The following is a 13794-nucleotide window of genomic DNA, read 5'->3' on the forward strand; positions in this document are numbered from 1 at the left end:
CAGAGGGGAAGAAGAACTTTCCAGGTATGGAACTAGCATGTGGAAAACTCTGGGCTGGGAAGGACCAAGCTTATTAGAGTCCAAGGAGGCTAGACAACAATTATAAAAGGAGAGAGTGACAAAAACTGGGTTAGAAAGGTAGGAAAGGGTGTGGTCACCTGAGGTTTTTTATAGGGCATTTTTTTGGTGGGGGGGCAGGAGGTACTGGGGATTGAACTCAGAGCACTTAGCCACAATTTGTATTTTATTTAGAGACAGGTTCTCACTGAGTTGCTTAGTGCCTCACTAAATTAATGAGGCTGGCTTTAAACTCACAATCCTCCTGCCTCAGCCTCCTGAGTTGCTGGGATTATAGGCATGTGCCACTCTGCCCAGCTATAGGGTCTTTTAAGGATGCTGATCTTTATATATTTCTGAGGTAGAAGAGTTAGGGATCTATGACAGTAGTTTGTCTGAGATATTGATTCCCTGGGTTAAAGCAGTAGCAGATGTAAAGAAAAAAAAAGGGAAATTCTGGGACAGGTTAGTCAGATTTGGATATGTTTGGTCAAACAACAGGACAGATGAAGTGATAGTTGAATCTTGAGTTTCTAACTTGAACAATGAGATGGATGTATAGAGCAGGAAGAGATGATTACTTCAGTTTTTGATTGGTTAAATTTCATATGTTCATGGAATATTCAACTGAAAATACTGAGAGTAAACTACATACCTATGTGTATATATGTAATATATATGTATATGTGTATATGTGTGTGTGTGTGTGTGTGTGTGTGTGTGTGTGTGTGTATCTTTTAAGAAAGATCCGAACAGAGGTCATTGGAAGGTGATGGCCTATAGATGGTAGATAAAGATTTAAATTATATAAGATTATGCCAGATACAAAGTCTAGAATGAAAAGATTGGGGTCCAAGATTGGCATACAAATTTAATGCTCTTTTAATGGATGGGCAAGGTTGGATAATTCATGACAGGGCAGATAAGCGAAAGAAAAATATTTTTCTTTTTAAGTAACTACAACTTTTAATAACACTAGACAGTATATTATAAGATAAAATAAGCGGTAGATTAAGACATGTGGGTAATTAGTAGAAGAAATTGCTGGTCTTAGAATGGTCAGGAGGAAAGGAATAGGGTCCTAGTTGGATTCTGAGATGACCAAGGGTCCCAGTGAGGAAAAGTAAAGGGACAAGAAAGATGGCACAGATCTGCAAAAAGAAAAAAAAAATTAAAGGTGGTAATTTCTGCCCTCACAGAACTTACATATAAGTGGAAAGACTATTCCAAAAAAAAGCATGAAATATTTAAAAGGACCGTATTATACAAATTAATATTGTAGATTGTCCATGTGGAATGCCTGGGAAGCATGAGAATGGCTGTGCTATTTTAGGGTTAATTAGTGGAGGATTGAGGAGGAAATGGTTTGGGAGTTACAGTGTAAAGAGAACTACGGATGTGAATTCTTAGACAGGATTCAACATTTTCACTAAAGAATTTGATTGCCCAGTAAATATATTTGGAGTGTCCATTCTGTTGCGGGTTTTCAAAGCCCGATAAACAGCACTTGAAAGGTTTTCCCTTTACTGTTCATTATAAATGTAACTTGTAATTGCTGCAATGAACCATAATTACCTAAAGCCAGATGAGATGAAATCCAAGTGCCATTACTATCTCCCTTAATTAGGGAAGGCAAGCTCAAGGGAAAGAGAAAATGGATGTACTGATCGCTTTTACTTGAGCCGAGAAAGGACACTGAATAGAAGTTAGGCTACAATATTATAATTCTAAGCTTATCAATGCATTAAAAAGTTTACCATGAAAGAACGATATTATGACTGTTTTTGAGTCACATCCTGAACCCTGAATCCTCTAGCTTGGCTTTTACCATTAATAAACCTTTTTCTCTGGATAGTTTCTTTGTGTCCAATGAAAATCCTTCTTCAGCAACTGAAGAGAGAAAAAGAATGACTTTATGGTAGCACCAACGAAAGGATTTCTCATATATTTATTTTTTTCTCTGCAATCGTATGCTAATTGTTTGATTTCCCCCATTATTTTAACTTCTAAGGGAAGATGATTCTAACCTAGCTTAGATGGAGGAGACAAAAGAAACAGCCATCTGTTTTTGTACAGAGGGCATAATTCTGCAAATGTAAAGTTTCTTGCTATGTTTGTTTTCTTCTTTTCTAGGTCTCTCTTATTTCTGAAGTGATTGCAAATAATTCCCTGAGAATTATGTAGATTGTTTCCTAATGTCAAGAAAACCAAACCAAACCATAAACAACAAAAGAGACACCGTGCGTGATGTCACTCAGACCATAATGTCCACACTGTCTCTTAAAAGGTAGAATCTTTTCCACAACCAGAGGTCTTGGAGGCTCAGTGGGCGCATTTGGACATGGTTGAACATGACTAAGAACTTTCTCCTTTGTTTTCAACAAACAGGGTTTCTTTGTGGTCAAATAGGGGCCTGAGGCGTTTCTCTGATGAATTATTCCAAAAGGGGTGTCAAGCAGATTCACTAAGCCTATGTAACGTGTCTTGAGTTTGATGAGCTAGAACACCCACTCATGCAAGTTACCTGAATCTGGTTTGTTGCTCACAGAGGAGCCCCAAGGAACAATGGAAGGCCAGAATTCACTGTGAGGAAAGCTACCTGGACCAACCATTCTCCGGGGCTGGATCAGAGGCCAGGTGTTCCAGCCAGCTCTCCTGCACTTCAGGGTGTTGCTTTCCCAGCAGGTTCAACTACTCTTCTTAAGAACTACAAAAGAGAGTCAGGCGCAGTGGCGCATACCCATAATCCCAGCTATTTGGGAAGCTGAGGCAGGAGCATAGCAAGCCGGGAGTCAGCCTGGGCAAACTTGGTGAGACCCTGTCTCAAAATAAAAATTAAGAAGGGCTGGGGATATAGCTCAGAGGTAAAGCACTTGCTTAGCAAGTGTGAGGCTATGGGTTGGATCCCAAGCACCACAAACAAACAAACAAGTACACATGAGAGAGAAGGCAGAATTGTCCCACGAGGTTGGCTGTGAGGGGTAAAGAATTCTCTTTATACTGAACATGGGTTGCAAAACAAAGTGGTGCCTGAGTATAATATTTGCAGTTAGATAACTCAGGGTTTGAACTCTGCCTCCAACAAAACATTTTTATTACAAAATAATGCCTGATAGTTGTAATAAAAATAGTAAAATCACATATAAGAAATAAAGAGTAAAAATTACCTTTTATCTTGTGGTCCTGAAGAAACCATATTTACAAAAATGACCATACTGACTTTTTTCATATAAAATAATTTTTCATCAGGTGGATGATTTTTTTTAAAAGGGTTGCATTTATTTTATTTAACAATTTTTTTTTGCAGTTTTAGATTGACAGAATGTCTTTATTATATTTATTTATTTATTTTAATGTGCTAGAACCCAGTGCCTCGCATGTACCAGGCAAATACTCTGCCACTGAGCTACCGCCCTAGCCCCAAGGGTCACATTTATTTGACAGGAATACTGTGACTGAAAATTATGAACTTATAAGGGTGAATTACTTAACCTCTTTACACGTTAGTGCTTGCAATTGTAAAATGAGGCTATTAATTCTGTTCAAAGAAGTTTGATTAGGATTAGATGAGTTAAAAGCAAAATTTTTGGTAAAGTGACTAGAATATGGATGAGGAAGTCCAACAAATGCTAAATGTTATCCAGAGCCCTTGCTTCTGTTATGTTCTATGATCACAACCATCCTCCAGTGTTCCTCCATTGCTCACGTGCCCAATATTATCTAGATCATCTGGTATCCTGTAACCATCAGAGGTCACGGGCAGTGCTTAGTCAGAGATCACTGATTGAATGAACATACCGTAAGTCTAACATTGAGCTGTGTTGCAGAGATTGATTATGTCAGTTTTCCTTTTTAGGCTGAAAGACCTTTAGTGGCATTTTCTTCCCTTCATCCCATAAAATAGGGTAACCAATATTTGGTAAATATAAGTATACTCTTAATATTGTCAAGCCCAGAGCACATCAGGACCTCAGCGGTAAGGAGTGTGAAGGAGCAAATTCCGAAGGCCCATCATGGAGTGGAATGAGAGGCCCCAGCCTCCAACCTCTCCAGCAGCCTGGCATTGTTTTAAAGTACCCAAGTATCTTCCTCGCTTCTTGTGACATGTTTGATTTAGATTGCTTGATCTAAAATGCTTGATCTAGAATGCTTGTTTGGAGGCCTGCTACAGAAGGGCGATGTGTTGCACAGGCCCATCACTCTTCTTTGAGAGGAGCCATGAGGGAGAGAAGACACATTGACCAGTGAGAAGATGCTGCAGATTTCCGTGGTGCTTTCTGGTTGGACTCCCAGAACTGAATTGAGCTTTCCTATCTAATCCTCTGGATTTCTAGAGAAAAAAAAAATTGAAAGGGCACTATTAGGTGCTCTTTCTTTATTTTTACTTTAAATATACCTGGACTATTTGACTTTCCAACTTTCGTGTATATCATCTGGAATTTATCCTGAGAAATTAGATGAGCATTTCTCTCTTAAACTTAGTGCTAAAATTAAAAATTCATCCACTTTACTTACCAGAATTTTCTGGCAGCCCTATTGTTTCTTTGAAAGACCACATGTTTACCTACCATGGAATTTAAATCAGCCCATACAATGGCCAACATTTCTTCTTGTTTGTTCTTTTTAGATGTACATGACAATAGAGTGTATTTTGACTTATTATACATACATGCAGTATTACTTATTCTAATTAGGGTCCCATTCTTGTGGTTGTACATTATGTGGAGTTACACTGGTTATTTGTTAATAATACTGTCTTTCCTATTCTTATCCCTCTCTCTTCCCTTCATCCCCGTTTGTCTAATCCAATGAACTTCTATTCTCCTACCCCCCTTACTGTGTGTTAGTATCCACATATTAGAGAGAACATTTGTCCTTTGTCTTTTGGGGACTAGCTTGTTTCACTTAGCACGATAGTCTCTTGTTCCATCCATTTACCAGCCTATGCAATAATTTCATTCTTCTTTATGGCTGAGATTTGTGTATATTTGTGTATATTCCATTGTGTATATACATCACAGATTCTTTATCCATTCATCTGTTGAAGGGCACCTAGGTTGGTTCCATAGCTTAGCTATTGTGAATTGAGCTGCTATAAACATTGATGTGGTTGTGTCATTGTAGTATGCTGATTCTAAGATCTTTGGGTATATACCAAGGAGTGCAATAACTAATTCAAATGGTGGTTCCATTCCAAGTTTTCTGAGGAATCTCCATACTGATTTTCATAGTGGTTGCACCAATTTGCAATCTAACCAGCAATGTATGAAGGAAACTCCCCCCCACACACATTCTCACCAGTATTTATTGTTAGTTATATTCCTGATAATGCCATTATCACTGGAGAGAGAAAGAGAGAATCTCAGGGTAGTTTTAATTTACATTTCTCTAATTACTACTGATATTGAACATTTTTTTTCATATATTTGTTGACCAATTGTATTTCTTTTGTGAAGTGCCTGTTCAGTTCCTTTGTCCATTTATTGAATGGTTTATTTGATTTATTGGTGTTAAGAGTTTTGAATTTTTTGTATATCCTGGAGATTAATGCTCAATCTGAGGCGCAGGTGGCAAAAATTTTCTACCATTTCTGTAGGCTCTCTCTTCTTGCTCTTGATTGTTTCCTTTACTATGAAGAAGCTTTTTAGTTTGATACCATACACCCAACATTTCTATGCCATTTATCATAGGTTTCACACTTCCCACACATCCATGCAGGTAGTTGATGTAGATGTGTGTGTGTGTGTGTGTGTGTGTGTGTGTGTGTGTGTGTGTGTGTATTCTGGAAAAAATCTATAAGAGTTTTCTCTAGTAAACATTTATTATATCTGAGACATTAAAAAGTTCTCTTTTATGAAAAACAGTGGTAAAATATAATTTTAACCATTTTTAAGTGTGCAATTCAGTGGTATTAAATACATTCACAAGGTGAGTAAGCACTACTGCTATATATTTCTAGAATTTTTCCATCATCCCAAACAGAAATTCAAATAAGGCCTTTTAAAATAAGACCTTTAAAATCATTAGTTCTAAAAGCATGTTGAAACATTCGTGAAGCCCTTCCTTGAAGGGTGGAAAGTATATAATGGAACAAATGATAGTATATTGCTTAAGTAGTGGTTGAGTTTTCTCCCCCACCCCCATATTGGAATAACAAGACTGCACTCAGAGTAGGTCTACCACTGAGCTACATCCCTGACCTTTGTCTTTTTTAAAATTTTAGGACAGGGTCTTGCTAAATTTTCCAGGCTGGCTGCCTCAGACTTGCAATCCTCCTGCCTCAGTGTCCCGAGTTGCTGGGATTATTACCTCATACCACCTTGCCCAGTTTGAGTTTTCGTTTTTAACTACAGCTTTAAAAATAATGTAAAAGCACATTAGAACCATCCAACATGGTCTATGGAATCAAGGTAGAAGTATAAGGTAGAAGAGCCAATCAATGACAAATATAACCTTCCCATCTTAGCCTTTCAAAAAAGACTCATTTCAAATTGTACCTCCTCCATTAACTTCTTTATTAATTTCACCAGAAATAATTCCTCATTCCCTGAAATTTGCTTATTTATTAGCTTCTTTTATTATTCTTTTACTTTGAGTCTCATTAAGAATTCATTCTTCTACCAAAGAAATAGTTCTTTGACAATGAATATTTATTAATTCAGGGATAAGACAGTTTAATATAAACTATTTTATATTACATCTGATACAATGTTTATCTTAGTAATACTTGTAAGTCTGTTTATTTCCTCACTAAAAATTACCATTTCCTGAATAGCCCGAAAAATCTTGAAAAAGAAAAAGAAAGCTGAATATCTCATAATTCTTGATTTTAAGATTTGCTATACAGCTACCCTAATCAATATGGTGTGGTACTGGCATAAAGACAGATAATATACCATTGGAACAGAATAGAGTCCACAAATAAATTCTTACATGGTCAAAGATTTTTTAAAATTGTGTCAAGAACATTCAATGGGAAAAGGATAATCATTTCAACAAATAATGTTAAAAAAACTGGAAATCTACATGCAAAAAAATAAGTGAACAATAAAAATAAAGAATAATTTGGATTAGATCCTTACACCATAAACAAAAATTAACTCAAAATGGACCAAAGATCTAAATTTCACAGCTACCAATGACAAACCTTAGAAAAAGAAAAACCTTAGTGACATTAAATTTGGCAATGATGTTTTGGATGTGACACCAAATAAACAGAAAGTGAGTAAAAAAGTTTTTTTCTTACTTTTGGATGTCCAATCACAATGAATTTCATTATAATTAATTTTTTTTTTGTATATCAATGACCTTATCAACAGAGTTAAAACACACACATTGAATGGAAAAAAAATTTGCAAGTCATATATTTTCTAAGGGAACAATATCTAAAGTATATAAAGAATTTCTACAATTCAAAAAAATAAGATTATGATTTAAAAACATGTAAAGGACTTGATATAATAAAGAAGATTTACAAATTGTCACCAACCCACGAAAAGATGTTCAACATACCATTCCTTAAGGAAATGCAAACCACAAAGAGATACTACTTGACAGCCATAAGGATACCTATTACTCAAACAAAGGGAAACAAACAAACAACCCCAGAAAATAACAAGTCTTGGCAAACACGGAGAAACCAAGAACCTTGGGTGTTGTTGGTGTGAAAGTAAAATGGCCATCATTGTGGAAAATATTACAGCAGTTCCTCAACAAATTAAACATAGAATTATCAGTTGCACTTAGTATATTCCTCAAAGAATTGAAAAGCAAGGACTCTCTTGGCACACACTAGCAACTCCAGCAACTTGGGATGCTGTGGCAAGAGGATCACAAGTTTGAGGCCAGCCTCAGCAAACCAACAAGAACTTTAGCCACTTAGCAAAACCCTGTCTCAAAAATAAAGGACTTGGGATGCAGCTCAGAGGGATTCAATCCCCAGTACCAAAAAAGAAAAAAAAAAGAATGAAAAGCAAGAACTTGAAAAGATGTTTCTCTCCCATGTTCATAGTAGGATTATTTATAATAGCCAAAATAGAGAGAAATGCATGTTTTTATCAACAGAAAAATAAACAAACAAAATATGGCATATATATATAGACATACAACATATGCATAGACACACAATATTATTCAGTCTAAAAAGGGAAGGAGATTTTTAATACATGCTACAACATGGATGAACCTTGAAGATCTTATGCTAAATGAAGTACATCAGTCACAAAAGGACAAAGACTGTATGATTCCTATGAGATGCCTAAATTAGTCAAATTTATGGGGACAAAAAGTAGAATATGGATGCCAGGTGCTGGAGAAGGGAGGATTGGGGAATGACTGCTTAACTCAGTGGAGAAGATAAAGGAAAAAGGATGGTGGTGGTGGTGGCCACAGGGCAGTCTGAGTGCATTGAATGTCATAGATCTGTACCCTTCCGTGGTCAAAACGTACATTTTACATCTTACATGTTTTTTTTTTTTAACCATAAAAATTGATGTTTGCTCTTCAGCCTCATGTCTTTATTTTCTTAGCTGCCTCAGAGTAAATTTGTAAAGAAGACATATTTTCCCTTCTTTAACTTACATTCATTACCATCTTTCTGGACCTTCCTCACGAACAAAATGATCTAGTGAGATTAAATCAATTAGACTCTGGAAGCATCTGTGATGTCTATAATTTATACCAGAATGGAAAATCAACAACAGAGGCCTGGAGCTCAAAGATAATCAAATCTATCTCCTGAGTTTCCCAGAGGCCTGGGGGGGGATGGGGGTGGCGTGGATTTCGTGACCTGAGCAGATAACACAGCTGCCTGGTGATGCGATGGGTCGGATGGGTCCCCTGGCATGAATGCTTTACCAGAAGCCAGGAGGTTTATGGCTGAGAACACTTGTGGTGCAAATCACATTAACCAGCAAGACAAAGTGCAGTACTGAGCATTCAGTAAACAGCACAGTCATTAGGAAAACAGGATTAGGTCAAGGGTGAAAGAAGCAGGTACAGGATCTAAGACTTTGGAGCCTGTGATTCCCAGTCACAGCACTGAGTGGCTACAGGATAGGGAGAGTAAACTGCTAGCACGGAAGTGTGATTTAAGGTTAATTGCAAGGTGTGTGTTATAGAGTTCCTCTTAGATTAAATGAGGGCACACAGAGTGGTACAGGATATGCACTCTATCAGAGTTTACCTTTGGTATGTAATCCAGTGTTATCTATTCCATAAGGAAAAAAGGGGTTTGCTTGCTTTTCATAAATTTATCAGAATATATTTATCATAATATATGAGAAGGGGTGTAATGGAAATACATTCTTGAAAAGCCAAAATATTTTTCCTCTGGGAGAAGGGAACATATGCAAGGGAAATAGGCAGGAGCTCAGGAAGTGGAGTACAGTCTTAGGGTTCTTTAAATCCCCTCCTTGCCCTTCTTTTTTTCTGGCAAACCACAGAACATTTTCTCTGGCTTCTTCTCCTCAACCCACTTCATTGTACCACATCCCTTGGGTCAGCCTCGACAAAGTACTCCTCTTCCTCCATGATTCTCATCACTTAGGGGTTTTATTACTATTCACTATAGGAAAATACACAAAAATAGTATGTAGAGGAAAAACAAAGGTTTAGGAAATCTCAAAAGGATCTTTTAGTCCTACTGTCTGGATTATGCCAAACTACAGATGGAATCAGATCTGCCTTCTTCGAAGTCCATTTCTACTGCTAGATGGCCTGGTGGAATGACCCTCTTGTCATTTCTGTTTCTTTCATTTAAACAATTCTAGAGAATGCCCATGATATTACAATTCCAAAGCTATGTGATTGTTCTATGAACTCTTTTTTTTTTCTTATTTGTGGATTGTGTTTACCAAATTTCTAGTTCAAATGTCTAGGGAATTGTGCTGAGATATTATTATTAGATATTCTGTACATTATTTAAAATATTAAGAGATATTAAACAACAAACATTCATGATTATTTATGCACGTTAGAAACTTATTAGCTATAGTATCTTGATGTTTGCAGGTACAGCCAGAGAGGAGACTGGGGGATCTTCAAGGAAAACAACTTTTTCTCATCTCTGCTTCTGCAACCATAGTTGTAGGCACACAATAGATGATTATGAAATGGTCAAATAAATAAAAGAATGAACTAGAGAAGTAATATTAAACTGAATGGTCTTTGCTAATGGAATTGCCCACTAATCATGTTTTAAAAATTCATTTCCTCTTTTTTTTTAAGATCTAATCTGGAGTATGGGTAGAAATAGACCATAAAGGTGAGTTTAAAACAACAACTTGGGCTGGGGCTGGGGCTCAGTGATAGAGCACTTGCCTAGCATGTGTGAGGCACTGGGTTCCATTCTCAGCACCACAAATAAATAGAGTCCATCGACAACTAAGAAAATATTTTAAAAACAACAACAACAACGAAACCTCCTGGAGTAAAACTGTTGTGAGAAAAATGATAATTATGTTTAGTTAATATTGAATTAATATTTTAAGATTGAGTATTTACTATGTGCCAGGGAGCTTTATCCTTTATGTACTATTATTTTGATTAAGTTCTTTCATTAAAAGATTAGTTGAGGATTAATGTAATCCCTTACATGAAAATTATTTTGTTTGGTAAAAACGTCAGTTTGCATTTTAAAACTGAGCAAAGTACACACTAAGTACGAAGTTGGTGTCCTTGATGCAGTCCGGGTCATCAGCAGCTTTTGAAATATTAGAGTGCAGATTTTCACATCCAAACATACTGCTTCAATTTCATAAAAATTGGAATAATCATGAATAAGTTCAGCAAGATACAAGATTAATATATAACAATCAATAGTATTTCTACACATTAGCAAGGAACAATGTAAAAATGAAGTTAAGAAAAGCAATTCATTTACAATAGCATCCAAAAGCATAGTACACTTAGGAATAAAGTCATTTATTTATTATTATTTATTATTATTTTTTTCAGTGCCAAGGGATCGAATTCAGGGCTTACACAAGCTGGGCAAGTGTTCTACCACTAAGATACACCCCATCTCCAGGAATAAATTTGAAAAAGAAGTGTTGATGGTGAAAACAATTAAAGAAGATCTAAAAAGGTAAATTATATTCATGAATTGAAAGGCTCAATTGAGAAGAAAAAAAAAGAATGGGAAAAAATATTAGTAAGTCATACATCTAAAAAGGAACTTACAGTTTGAATATATAAAATTCTTACACTTCAACAACAAAAAGTCAACTAATTAAAAAATAAGGAAAGAATATGAATAGACATGTTCCCAAAGAAAATAGGTAAGTGACCAAAAGTCCACAAAAAGATGTTCAACATTATTAGTTATTAGGAAAGTAAAAATTAAAACCATAATATGATACTGATTTATATTTACTTAGATGGTTGTAAGATGGAAACAAATAATAACAAGTGATGGCAAGGATGGAAAAATTAGAATGCTAATATGCTGCTGGTAGGAAGGTCAACTGGGGCAGCCCCATTGGAAAATAGCTTAGTGCTTCCTTCCAGTATTTAGAATAGAGTAACCATGGCCTAACAATTCCATTCCTCGGTATATTCAAGAGAAATGAAATCATGCTCACCCAAAACATTTGCAAAATGTCCATAGTAGCATCATTCATAATAGCTAAAAAGTAGAAACAACTCACATGTCTCTCAACTAATTAATGTCTAAACAAAATATATCTACATGAAAGAATATTATTGTCTGAAAATACACATCAACAACATGGAATTTGGATGAACACTGAAAACATTATGTTAACTTTTAGAGCCACTCACAAAAGCCTATTTACTGTATATTGTCATCTATGTTTATATGTCTAGAACAGGAAAATTGGACAGAAAGTAGATTAGAGGTTGTCAAGGCCAGACAGGGAAGACTGGGAGGAAATGTACTCCTAATGAGTATAGGATTGTTTTTCAGGATGATGAAAATGTTTTAAAATTGTGGTTGCTGGTGAATATAGTAAAACCCAATTAATTGCACACTTTACATGTTGAATTACATGTTGATTGAGATGTTAAAAAAGATCTTAATACTGGAATCTGTGTGTTGAAACTAGCTTTGTAGCTAACTCTTCTCCCTTGTTATATTTTGTATAGAATTCAGTAAAGCTGATAATGATTCAAACTGCTCTAAGGGAGGAAACACACTCTACCTTCCAGGTCAAGAAAAGTACAATTTTCTACCAAAGATTCCATGGGCAAGACGAGGAGGATCCCACACTTCTAATGTCCTGCTTCAAGTCTTCTGAAGTGATTGTTGTACTGCCGTGAGGTTAGAGTCTGCCATTTAGACGCTAAGAAAAAAACCTGTCATTGGGGTGACAGCCCCATACCATTCCTGATTCCAAAATGCTTCCACTTTTAGGGCTAGGTGACAGATATGTTACAATGTCATTGTACTGCACTAGAGCCATTCTCTTAGTGAACTCGTGGAGGATGAATGCCACACAGTATGGATACAGCACTCTTCACTGGTGATTGAAAAACTTGAGTTCCTAATGTTATATTATAGAACGATTTGAGAAAAGAGAATAGAGAGACTAGTCCAGAGCCACTTTATCAACAGAACTGAATTGCCTTGTAGAAGATGGTATCTTGATGCAGTACAAAATAAGATGGTAGGTTGACAAGTAGATGACATATGTATACACATTTTTTTTTTTTTTAGTGTCTGGGACTGAACTCAGGGCCCTATGTATACCAGGTAAGTGATCTTCCGTTCTTCTACTGAACTACGTCCCCAGCCTCAACTATGATAATTTTGATGACTGATGATATTAAACTTCTGAGCTTACTAATACGTGAATCAAGTTTTGAAAGACAGAGAACGCTGTCCTATGACTAGGTAGTAGAGGCATAGCCACCTCAAGAAACTCAGACCTGAAATTTTATTCATTAATAACATTATCATTTATTTTAAAATGACCTTATGGCTATAACTAAATATCAACCAAATACAGTGCATAATCTTTGATCTAATTCTGGAATTTAAAAATTTCAATAAGGAACATTGTTTAAAAAATAAGGAATGCATTTTTTTCATTTTCTATTTGTTCTCTTTGGATATACAAGTAGAGTATATTTTGACATATTATACTTCAATGGAGTATAATTTATTCTAATTAGGATCTCATTCTTGTGGTTGAACATGATGTGAAGTTACCATGGTGTATTCATATATAAACATAGGAAAGTTATTCCAATTCATTCTTCTGTCTTTCCTATTTCCATCCTCCCTCCCTTCCCTTCATCCCCCTTTATCTAATCCAATGAACTTCTATCTTCCCCATCCTCCACTTATTTGTATGTTAACTTCTACATATCAGAGAAAACATTCTTTCAGTTTTTTTAGAATTGGCTTATTTCGCTTAGCAAGATGTTCTCCAATTCCATTCATTCACTGGCAAGTGCCATAATTTCATTCTTCTTTATGGCTCAGTAATATTCCAATGTGTGTATCTACCATATTTTCTTTATCCATTCATCTGTTGAAGGTCACCTAGATTGGTTCCATAGCTTAGCTATTGTGAATTGAGCAGCTATGAACATTGATGTGGCTGTGTCACTGTAGTATGCATACTCTTCAAATAAATGGTACTGGGAACACTGGATATCTACCTGCAGAAGATTATTGGTTTGAATTTCGGTGTTTTAACTTTCCTGTTTTCTGTTTTAGAACTGGGGTGTCCAAAGAATTTTGCTTTTTATTTATTCCAGAAAACAATTTTG

General features: G+C 35.9%; 1 long non-coding RNA gene across 1 annotated transcript; it reads left to right on the forward strand.

Annotated features, from left to right (window-relative positions):
* Positions 1–8931: 8931 nt before the first annotated feature.
* Positions 8932–12946, forward strand: LOC144369564 (uncharacterized). The gene is made up of 5 exons (XR_013429350.1): positions 8932–9246; positions 10285–10321; positions 11014–11143; positions 12163–12337; positions 12734–12946. It is a non-coding gene; the product is annotated as an uncharacterized LOC144369564 (long non-coding RNA).
* The last annotated feature ends 848 nt before the right edge of the window (positions 12947–13794 follow it).

This window comes from Ictidomys tridecemlineatus, chromosome 12 (assembly GCF_052094955.1).
Source record: "Ictidomys tridecemlineatus isolate mIctTri1 chromosome 12, mIctTri1.hap1, whole genome shotgun sequence".
In the NCBI taxonomy this organism is placed as follows: Eukaryota; Metazoa; Chordata; class Mammalia; order Rodentia; family Sciuridae; genus Ictidomys; species Ictidomys tridecemlineatus.